Source organism: Pristis pectinata, chromosome 6, assembly GCF_009764475.1.
Source record: "Pristis pectinata isolate sPriPec2 chromosome 6, sPriPec2.1.pri, whole genome shotgun sequence".
Classification (NCBI taxonomy): Eukaryota; Metazoa; Chordata; class Chondrichthyes; order Rhinopristiformes; family Pristidae; genus Pristis; species Pristis pectinata.
In genome coordinates this window covers 105,474,918-105,487,412 of record NC_067410.1, presented here as the reverse complement: position 1 = coordinate 105,487,412, position 12,495 = coordinate 105,474,918, and positions in this window count along the sequence as shown.

Below are 12,495 nucleotides of genomic sequence, written 5' to 3'. Positions count from 1 at the left end.
ATCACCTTATAATCAATTCACATTATGGAAACACATTTTACAGCAGAACTACCTGTACAGTTAAATCAGCTCAATGAAAACAAGTGGGAAATTAGCATATACTTGGTTGTTTCCATTCAGATGAATGGGTTCACTGGATTAGAGTCCTGTTAACTCATCACAAGTTCAGTGGAAACTTTCAGCCTAATTGCTGGGAAATTAATGGACATTTACAAACTGACTTTACATACCAAGTACAAGCATTCATAGACTGCACTCATGTAATATTCTTGGCCACAAAGGTGGCAGTCAATGACTATCTCCAACAGGAGAGAGTCCAACAACCTACTCCAGACTCTCAAAGGGAAAACCACCGTTGAGTGCTCAACATCAACAACCAGGGTGGATCAGCTGTATATACACTGTGGCTATAAGATCAGATCAAAGCTGGGTATCTTGCAGCAGGTTGCTCACTTTCTGACACCCCTTTCCATCGTTTCAGGAGTGTGATGGAAAACTGTTCGCCCACCTGGATGAGTGCAGATCCACCAGCTCCCAAGAAGTTCTCAATCATACAGGACAAAGCAGCCCACTTGACTGGCACCCCACCAACCACCCTAAGTATTCATTCCCTCTACCAAACAGTGCACAGTGGCTGCAGTTCATGCCATCTACAAAATACACTGCACTTGCCTAGGCTACTTGGGCAACACCTCCCAAACCTGCAATCCTTACATCAAAGGATAAGGGCATCAGGTGCTTGGAAACACCACCACCTGCAGGTTCCTCAAGTTGCACACCATCCTAACATGGAAGTTTATCGCTTGAACTTTATCATTACAGGCTCCAAACTCTGGAACTCTTGTTCCCAACAGCATGTTAGGAGCATCTTCACTCAACGAATTGCAGCAGTTCAAGAAACCAGCCAACCACCGCCATCTCAACGGCAATCGGGGATGGGCAATAAATGTACGTCTTGCACAGATGTCCAGATGTTAAAAGATAAACAAATTAGCTCCTCGCAGACATTTTCCTGCCTGTTTATACTCTTAGAAGGTCTCTATTACCCCCTCGCATAAAGAATACCCTTCTTCCTGCCACTGTTCTTCCCCAGTGCGTCCAGAACCACAATGAAGTTTGGATTTCCACCCTTACTGAGGAGCCCCAAACTTCCACACAATGATGAAGCTGGAAACTGGCAGCTCCAAGTGGATCTGCTGTTTGTTGAGCAGAAAATTCAGGCCATTAGTTCAAAGCCTTGCCTGTCTTTCCTTGGTGGATATGAAAGATCCATCAGGACCATTCTGAACCAGAACAGGGGAGTTATAAACTATATCTAATACAGTATCAACATGATTACACTATACACCATAAGCTAAAGAGGGTGCAGAAAAGATTCACAAGGCTGTTGCCTAGACTGGAGGACTTGAGGAGAAACTGGATGGGCTGGGACTGTTTTCCCTGGAATGAAGGAGGCTGAGGGGTGACCTTATGGAGGTATATAAAATCATGAGGGGCAGAGATAAAATATAAGATAATATATTTATTTATAAATCACATGTACATCGAAACACACAGTGAAATGCATCTTTTTTCATTACTGAGAATGTGCTGGGGGGCAGCCCGCAAGTGTCGCCACTCTTCCGACGCCAACATAGCATGCCCACAGCTCCTAACCCGTACATCTTTGGAATGTGGGAGAAAACCGGAGCACCCAGAGGAAACCCAAGCAGACACATGGAGAACGTCCAAACTCCTTACAGGCAGTGACGGAATTGAACCTGGGTCGCTGGCGCTGTAATAGCGTTACGCTAACCGCTACACTACCATGGCACCATAGAACGGTCACAGAATTTTTCCCAGGTTAGGGCAGTCTAAAACTAGAAGGCATAGGTTTAATGTGAGAGGGGAAAGATTTAAAGGGGACCTGAGGGGAAACTTCTACTCACAGAATGTGGTGAGTTTAAGGATTGAGCTGCCAGAGGAAGTGGTAGAGGCAATTATGATATTTAAAAGATATTTGGACAGGTACATGGATAGGAAATGTTTAGAGAGATGTAGACCAAATGCTAATGCACCAAATGAATTAGCATAAATTAGTAAATTGGTTTATTATTGTCACATGAACAGTGAAAAACTGTTTTGCATGCCATCCATACAGATCATTTCATCACATTAGTTTTAGTACGTTGAGGTAGTACAAACAGAATGCAGCATATGGTGTTTTAGTTACAGAGAAAGTGCAGTGCAGGCAGACAATAAGGTGCAAGACTATGACAAGGCAGATTGTGAGGTCAAGAGTCCATCTTATTGTACAAGATGTCTGTTCAATAGTCTTATAACAGCAGGATAGAAGCTGTCCTTGAGCCTAGTGGTACATGTTTTCAGGCTTTTGTATCTTCTGTCGGATGGGAGGGGGGAGAAGAGAGGATGTCAAGGGGTCTTTGATTACGCTGGCTGCTTCATCAAGGCAGCGAGAAGTGTAGACAAGAGTCCATGGAGGGGAGGCTAGTTTGCGTGATATGCTGAGCTGTGTCCACAACTCTCTGCAGTTAGGTAGACATCTTGGTCAAGGTGGGCCAAAAGACCTTTTCCGTGCTACATAACTCAATGACTCTGCATCCCAGTGACGTTTATCTATCAGCCAAAATCAGTAAATCAGGTTGCCCTGTCAATGTCATGCTACGTTTGTGATACCTTGCTGTGCACACATTAGCTGATGCACTTGGTTTTGTTTTTGCATAGGAGATACAGCAAAGAAATTAAGTGATGCAAAGAATGTGGGGTTAGTACAAGAAAGTGGAACACAGAGAGTAGATGATTCATGATCTGACTCAATAGTTGAGAAGGTATGAGTTGCCAAATGACCTAATCCTGTTTCTACTTCCTATGAGCTTATCCATCAGTGATTGTGGAGGCATTGTAATGTCTTGAGGTTAGGAAAGTGTTCCACAAGTTCATCTCATTTTTTCTATCATACACAATTTAGTTATCAAGAATTTTAAGTACTGTGCACTCTTGATAAATAGGTAACTGGAATTCAGCCTCCATATCAGCTAAAGGCTCATCAAAACAGTTTGCTTTCAGAAAACCTATCACATGAGCAACTAATTGAGCACTGGTACAGCGCAGGAATGAACAGTACATAAAAATAAGGACATAAATTGATAGGTAACCCTGCATCTGCTGTTAGTTAAGTTCTGTGACAGTTCTCTAATGATCTGGGAATGGTCGATTCATTTTTATTCATTTTTTCAGAATGCAGTCATTACTAGCAAGACCAACATTTATTGTCTGTTACCAATTGCCCCAGATCTTGAAACACTGTAGTCCTCTGGTGAAGCTTTTCCCACAGTGCTTTGTGATATTGGTTTATTATTGTCACATAGAACATAGAACAGTTTAGCACAGGAACAGGCCCTTCGGCCCACAATGTTTGCACTGAACACTGTGCTGAATTAAACTAAATCCCTTCTGCCTGCACATGATCTATATTCCTCCATTCCCTGCATCTTCATGTGTCTATCTGAAAAGCTCTTAAATGCCATTATTGTATCTGCTTCCACCGATACCCCTGGCAGCCTATTCCGGGCATCTACCACCTGCTGTGTAGAAAACCTGCCCCGAACATCTCCTTTAAACTTTCCCTCTCTCACCTTAAATGCATTCCCTCCAGTATTTGACACCTCTAACCTGGGAAAAAGATTCTGACTGTCTATTGATGGTTCCCATAATTTTATAAACTTCTATCGGGTCTCCCCTCAGCCTCCGATACTCCAGAGAAAACATACACTGAGTATAGTGAAAAGTTTTTGTTTGTGTGCCATCCAGACAGATCATTCCACACATAACTACATTGAGGTAATAACCAAAATTGCAGAATATAGTGTTACTGTTACACAGAAAGGGCAGTGCGGGTAGACAATAGGGTGCAAGGGCCATGACGAGGTAGACTGAGAGATCAAGAGTTCACCTTATAGTGTATCAGAGGTCTGTTCAAGGATCTGATAACAGCGGGATAAAGCTGTCTTTGAACCTGGTGGTACGTGTTTTCGAGCTTTTTTATCTCCTGCCTGATTGGGGGGGGCGGGGGGCGCGGGGTAGAAGGGAGAATGACCGGGGTGGGAGGGGGTCTTTGATTATGTTGGCTGCTTCACTGAGGCAGTGGGAAGTGTAGACAGAGTCAATGGAGGGGATGCTGTTTTTTTTTGATAGACTGGGCTGCATTCACAATTTTCTGCAATTTCTTGTGATGTTAAGCAGCTTTGCAGTTTAAACTCTAGTGCCAATAATGGTGACTATGCAACCTCAACTGATGTTAAAGTTCTTCAGAAAGGGAGATCTGCTATCTTTACCTGGTTTGGTTTAATTGGTAACTCCAGACCCACTATGATGTAGTTGGCTCTTAACTAACATGTACATGCTTTCTAACTTTTCTATTTTCTGCCTGATGGGAGAGGGGAAAAGAGAGAATGTCCAGGTTGGGAGGGGTCCTTGATTATGTGGCTGCTTTCCCAAGGCAGCAGGAAGTATAGAGAGAGTCCATGGAGGTGAGGCTGGTTTGCATGATGGACTGGGCTGTATTCTCAACTCTCTGCAATTTCTTGCAGTCTTGGGCAGACCAGTTGACATACCAAGCAGTGATGCATGGTATGGACCAGGACAAATTGTTGGTGATGTTTATACCTAGGAACTTGAAGTTCTCAACCATCTCCACCTCAGCACCATTGATACAGGCAGGGGATGTTGTAAATGTCTGTGTCTATGGAGGTTGGGAGTACTCAAGATCAAAGTTGTGAACACAGCCCATTCTATCACAATAAGCAGCCTCCCTTTCCATTGACACTGTCTACATTTCCCATTGCCTCAGCCAACATAATCAAAGACCCTTCCCAGTCTAGACCTTCTCATTTCTCCTCCATTCCATCAGGCAGAAGATACAGAATCACACAACACCAGGCTCAAGGGCAGCTTCTATCCCGCTGTTATTAAGACCCTTGCACCTTATTGTCTACCTGCACTGCACTTTCTCTGTAACTCTAACACTATATTCTCCATTCTGTTATTGTTTTTCCTTTTGTACTATCTTGATGTACTTATGTTTGGAATGATCTGTCTGGATGGCATGCAAAACAAAGTTTGTCACTGTATCTCAGTACATGTGACAATGATAAACCAATTACCAATTACCATACTTTCTTGTAGGTCTGAATTAATTTCTAATCTGTGATTGCTGAATAACAAACTTTGTACGGATATATAGGAAAATTGAACATTCATAATGTGATTAAGAGCATTGTTGAAGATAATGTTTCCAAGAATATTCTCAAAACTGGAGAAAGAATGAGTGGTTCAATGGTGTTGCAGGAAGTGGGACAAAGTTGTCTGAGCCCTGTCTTTATGTAGAAGCTACAACACAGAGATAGACAACAGCGCAGCTAAAGTGTACTGAATCAAAACAGAACATGCTGGATATACTCAGCAAGTCAGGCTGCATCTGTGGAGAAAGAAACAGAGTTTCAGGTGATGATCTTTTATTACATGCTAAAATTCATTCATGCTTCACACAAACGTCCTGTCATTGATCCCACTTGTTTCATGTCAGCCTCGCATATTGTTATCTTAGTTATTTTAATTTAATTTGAATAATGTTGTACGATGTTTCCTGTTATTATATTCAGAGTGTGTACTTTTTGCAGTGAAAAAAAGTGTTTTAATTTTTCCATGACTGTCAACACAGCATATCTCTATCGTGAGATGCGTTGATAGCATGTGTCAACCAGAATGCAGCCAAGAGATAACACTTCTGTATGAGATGTCAGTCAACTTCCCCACATTTTAGCGTCACATAGAAATTGCTTGACTGTATTTTAGTGGGGTTAAAACAGAGTTGTGTTTTTAGAAGGTTCCCAGAAACATTGTCAAGTTTCAATAACATGTGATACTGAAATATCAGTTTCAATGCAGTGTATTCTATTGACCTTTGACATCCCATAAGAACTGTAGTCTTCAGTTGCAAGGTTCATAGAAACGTTGCCAAGATCCCCTGTGTAACAACATTGAATGGGGAAACTCGACAGTATTGCAGTGAATCTTGTAACTGAAGATTGCAATTCTTACAGGACTTCAGAAGCAGCATTAGGGTGAAATGCCATTCTGTTTTACCCACATTAAAGTGCAGCAGAAGAATTTCTAGACTAGTCTGAGATGTGGGGAAGTCAACTGCAATCCCACACAGAAGTGTTATCTCTCAGCTGCAATTATCGTTACCAGCCAGTGCATCTCAAGATAGAAATGTGAAGTTTTGGCTGTAATGGAAGATTAAAGCATTTTTGTTTACATATCTAGCCTTACTGTAAAGGGTGCATGCTCTGAGTATGCTAACAGGCAATATTACACAACAATGTTCCAACTGTCAGTTCTGATGCAGCACATCCAATTGACCTATTGAAGGCCTATAAGAACTATAATCTTCAATTGCAATATTCACAGAAACATTGACAAGGTGATGCTGGGCAATGTCAAATTCTGTGCAGTATATTCTATAGACATGTCACAAGTTCACAGAGCTACCCACATTTAATATCAAAGGTACAATCTCTGCAAATGGTTTGTAAAGTCATACCATGTAATACAAGCAGCACTCTTCCTGCTACAGAGAGCTGTTGCTACTTAATGAGTGGATGTTGCAATGATAGGGTTGGGGGTTGAAGTGGTGCAGAGTCCTCCCAGGGGATCCAAGGCTTCTGGAAAGGCTGGTGAGGTACGGTTCCCGCAGTCCTTTTGTTCAGTGGACACAGAGGTCTTCTAGGACTACAACTACACACTCCTGGCAGGAGGTTACCAGGGATATCCTTGTAAGGAATTGTGCAAACGAGTATGGACTATTGAAGCCTACACAGTGGAGAAGCCTACAATTCAGATAGAACCCTATGTCCACCCATCCTGCTCTTGTAAGCCAGAGGAAAGGTATATCAAGTATTCTCTGCTTAAATATACAGCACTGAGCTGAAACTGTGAAGCGTGCCCCATTACAGGAAGGATGTGGAGACTTTGAAGAGGGTGCAGAAGAGGTTTACCAGGATGTTGCCTGGATTAGAGGACATTGAGAGATTGGACAAACTTGGATTGTTTTCTCTGGAGGGTCATGGGCTGGGGGGGGGGTGGGGGGAGACTTGATAGAAGTTTATAAAGTTATGAGAAGCATGGATAGGGTAGGCAGCCAGAATCTTTTTCCCTGGGTAGGAATGTCAAATACATGCGGGCACAGCTTAAAGGTGAGGAAGGGGAAGTTTAAAAGGAATGTGCGGGGCAAGGTTTTTACATAGCGAGAAGCAGGTGCCGGGAACATGCTGTCGGGGGTAGTGGTGGAAACAGATATGATGGTTGGTGTTCGAGAGGCTTTTGGACAGACACATGACTATGCAGGGAATGGAGGGATCTGGATCATGTGCAGGCAGAAGAGATTTAGTTTAATTCGGCGTCATGGTCAGCACATGTGCTGTACTGTTCTGTGTTCTGTGTTCTATGCCAGAGACCTGGAATTATCCTGAATTTGGGAAGCAGACAGTTGATCTCCATTGGCAACGCACCTCAGGAGCCAATGTGAGGCTTATTGGAGAGTGTAGGAGGTCTCTGATCTCAGTAAAGACACAAGCGCAGTGCAAGTGCTGACACTTAAGCAGCATAGTTCAGTGGAAGCAGGGCTATGAGATACATTGGTGAGACCAAACATAGACTAGGTGACCGCTTCACAGAACACCTGCGCTCTGTCCGTAACCGCAACCTGCACCTCCCTGTTGCCAGTCACTTCAACTCCCCCTCCCACACTATCACTGATATGTCAGTCCTTGGCCTCCTCCACTGCCAGAAGAATTCCAAGCGTAAACTGGAGGAACAGCACCTCATGTTCCATCTTGGAACCTTGCAGCCTAACGGCATCAACATTGAATTCTCCCACTTTAGTTAATCCCCACCCCCCCTTCCCCACAACCTCCCCCCCCCCCACCCACCGTGCGTCTTCTCTTCTTCCCTTTCCTAGCCTTTTCTCCTCTCTCTTCTTACCTTTGACCCCTCCCCCGGTTGATGGGCTCTCCCCTCCTCCCCCGCACCTGCCTATCACTATCTCTTACCTGCATTACCTACTACCTCCCTGTGCCCACCCCGCCTCCCCTCTTATATCCACCTATCACTGCTCTGCTTTTCCCCCCTAGATATTGGGCTTGTCCTTTTCCTATCTTCAGTCCTGAAGAAGGGTCCTGACCCGAAACGTTGACCGCCTGCTTTTCTCCACGGATGCTACCTGGCCTGCTGAGTTCCTCCAGCGTCATCGTGTTTTTCATCTTGATTCCAGCATCTGCAGTCCCTTGTTTCTCCACGGTTAATAAAGCCTGGTTGTTCTGTGAGTACTTGTTTCTGCAGATCAGTGACTTTGAAAATCACACCAGTGGAGAAGTTAGGGTCTGGAACTGTTGTTGATGTCCTCGTTTAGTCATACGGCATGGAAACAGGCCCTTCTGCCCAATTGGACCATGCTGACCTAGATTCCCCTCTAAGCTTCCCACTTACCCATACTTGGTCCATATCCCTCTAAACCTTTCCTATCTGTGTACCTGTCCAAGTACCTTTTTAAATGTTGTTAATGTACCTGCCTCAACCACTTCCTCTGGCAGCACGTTCCATTTACTGACCATTCTCTGGGTGAAGAAGTTGCCCCTCAGGTTCCTATTAAATCTCTCCCCTCTCAACTTAAACCTATTCCCTCTAAGTTCTTGATTCCTCAACTCTGGGAAACAGACTGTGTACATTCACCTTACCTATGCATCTTATGATTTTATACGCCTCCATAAGATCCCCCCCATTCTCTTACACTCCAATGAATAAAGTCCTAACCTGCTCAACCTCTCTCCATAGTCCCTCAAGTCCTTGCAACATTATAGTAAATCTGCTCTGCACTCTTTCCAACTAAATGGCTTCTTTCCTAGAGCAGGGCAACCAAAACTGAATACAATATTTCAAATGTGGCCTCACCAACGTCTTGTACAATTGTAACATAACATCCTAACTTCGAGCCTTGGTTGATGAAGGAAGGATGTGGAAGCTTTAGAGAGGGTGCAGAGGAGATTTACCAGGGTGCTGCCTGGATTGCAGAGCATGTCTTACGAGGTTGAGCAACCTAGGGTTTTTCTCTTTGGAGCAAAGGAGGATGAGAGGTGACTTGATAGAGGTGTACAAGATGATAAGAGGCATAGATCGAGTGGACAGTCAGAGACTTTTTCCCAGGGTGACAATGGCTAACACGAGGGGACAAAATTTTAAAGTGATTGGAGCAAGGTATAAGGGGGGATGTCAGGGGTAAGTTTTTTACACAGAGAGTGGTGGGTTCATGGAACGCACTGCCGGCAGAGGTTGTGGGGACAGATACATTAGGGACGTTTAAGAGACTCTTAGATAGCTACATGAATGATAGAGAAATAGAGGGCTATGTGGGAGGGAAAGGTTAGATAGATCTTAGAGCAGGATAAAATGTCGACACAACATCGTGGGCTGAAGGGCCTGTACTGTGCTGTAGTGTTCTATGTTCTATGAAGGCCAGTGTGCCAAACACCTTCTTCACCACCCTGTGTACCTGGAAAAGTTTCCTGCCAGATCGACGGTGTTAACAAAAATAAAACACTTACCTGGAAAGTCAGGGGTTGAAATCCCTAATGGATGCCATGACAGCAGACCTGGGCATTGTATTGCTCTGGTTTGGATTAAGCATACTTTCAAATGTTCAGCAGCAGAGTTGTGAGAAAGAAAGTTTAGGCTAATCATTTTGCAATGAGTTTAGAAAACTAAGCAAACTTATGTTTCTCTTTCAACAGATGCTGCCTGACCTGCTGAGTATTTCCAGTATTTTCTGTTTTTTATGCAGATTTCCAGCATCTGCTGTTTTTTTTAAAAGTACATTAATAATCTGTTAATGCCTTTCTCAGGCACTGCAGTTAACATGTGCTAACTACCATGGACAGAGCAGATTGGACCTCTGTGTGGGATATCAGTGCCTACCCCAACATTTTATCTGTTTGTACAGAGCTTCTAACAGCACCACTATGTCAGTAATGAGTTGGGACTGATCCAAAATTTACAGCAAGGAGTCGGTTTTCCAACATGTCTGTTTTAAGAGTCCATATGAATTGCAGCAAAACCTGGGCAAAACTGCAGAAATATGACTGGATAAAGACAAGGTTATTTCTTCACTTAAGTACAGTGAGTGGAGAATAGTTACATGAAATAAATGATGTTTTTAATGTCCCCATCATCTGTATCGGGGTGATTGCCTGGGGACATCCAAACTGATCCTCTCTATCTAGGAATAGAGGGATCTCCATGGGTAATGCAGTATTCCCATGTCTGGCCTGTAACTAAGGACAAAGCAAATTGTGAACTTCCAGTCTATGTCCTCACTTATGTGTGTCATAGAGTTGTACAGCATGGAAACAGGCCCCTCAGTCCAACTCATCCATGCTGACCAAGTTGCCGACTTGAGCCAGTCCCATTTGCCTGCATTTGGCCAATATCCCTCTGAACCTTTCCTATCCATGTACCTCTCCAAACATCTTCTAAACATTGTAACTGTACCCACCTCTGCAGTTTGCTCTGACAGCTCGTTCCATGTACTCACAACCTCATGTGTGTAAATCTTGCCCCTCAGGTCCATTTTAAATCTTTCCACTCTTTAATATAAATCTATGTCATGGAGTCATAGAGTCATACAGCACAGAAACAGGCCCTTTGACCCAGCTGGTCCATGCCCACCAAGATTCCCTTCTAAGCTCGACCTATTTGCCCGTGTTGGGCCCATATCCCTCTAAACCTTTCCCATCCATGTACCTGTCCAAGTACATTTTAAATGTTAATGTACCTGCCTCAACCACTTCCTCTGGCAGCACATTCCATGTATGGACCACCTTCTGGGAGAAAAAGCTGACCCTCAGGTTCCGATTAAATCTCTCTCCTCTCACAAATGCCTCTACTTCTCGATTCCTTGGGAAAAAGACTATGGGCCTTCACCCTATCGATGCTTCTAATAATTTTATACACCTCTATAGGATCACCCCCCATTATCCTATGCTCCAAATAAAAAGTCCCAACCTGTTTAACCTCTCTCCATAACTCAGTCCCTCAGGTCCCGGCACCATCCTCGTAGATCTCTTCCACACATTTTCCAGCTTAATGGCATCTTTCCCATAGCAAAGTGACCAAAACTGAACACAATGTTCCAAATGCAGCCAATGTCTTGTACAACTGTAAGATAACATCCTAACTTCTGTAAATGCCCTGACTGACGAAGGCCAGTGTGCCAAAAGCCTTCTTCACCACCCTGTCTATCTGTGACACTACTCTCAGGGAACTATGTACTTGTACTTCCAGGTCCCTCTGTTCTACAACACTCTCCAGGGTCCTACCATTCACTGTATGTCTTCTAGTTTTAGACTCCCCTACTCTGAGAAAAAAGTGTACATCCTCTAAATCGGCAATAGGAATACTACATGAAACATAGTTGATGCAATCATGAAGAAGGCACATCAGCGGCTCTACTTCGTTAGGCGTTTGAGAAGAATTGGTATGTCACCAAAGGTTCTTGCAAGTTTCTATAGATGTACAGTGGGGAGCATTCTGTACGACTCTTATGACACAGCCTGGAATGGAGGCTCCAATGCACAGGATCACAAGAGGCTGCAGAGGGTTGTAGACTCGGCCAGTTCCATCACGGGCACAACCCTCCTCACCGTCGAGGACATCTTCAAGTGGCGGTGCCTCAAGAAGGCGACATCCATCACTAAGGACCCTCACTATCCGGGACATGCCCTCTTCTCATTCCTACCATTGAAGAGGTACAGAAGCCTGAAGACCCACACTCAGCGATTTGGGAACAGTTTCTTCCCCTCTGCCATCAGATTTCTGAACTGTCTGTGGACCCATGAACACTACCTCGTTATTCCTTTTTTTTGCACATTTTTTATTTGTAATTTATAGTAATTTTAGGTACTGCTGCCACAAAACAACAAATTTCATGACATGTAAGTCAATGATAATACACCTGATACTGAAGTTGAAAGAATCAGAAAGTGTTATAGTTACAGAGAAGCAGAAAATTCTGAAAGTTGAAAACAAAACAAAATGAAGCACAGGAAATATCTAACAATTCAAGCCACGTTGCAGAGAAAGGAACAGTGTTAACATTTCAGAGCAATGGCCCTACGTTGAAAAATCAGTTCTGATGCTAAATGGCTCCAAGGGCTGACAATGATGATGAGGAGAACTCTGAAATAAATTTAATTAACAAATGTCATCAAGTGATATTTCAGTGTGTTACTTTCATTTGGCAGGATTTGTGATGAGTAAATTTCCCCTCCAGGTCTCCAAAAGTTCACTCAGCACTTCACCAAAGTGAATAAAGACAAGAAGGAACGTACATTTATTGATATTGTTGAACTCTCACCCCACAAGAAAACCTCAAATTAAATCTCT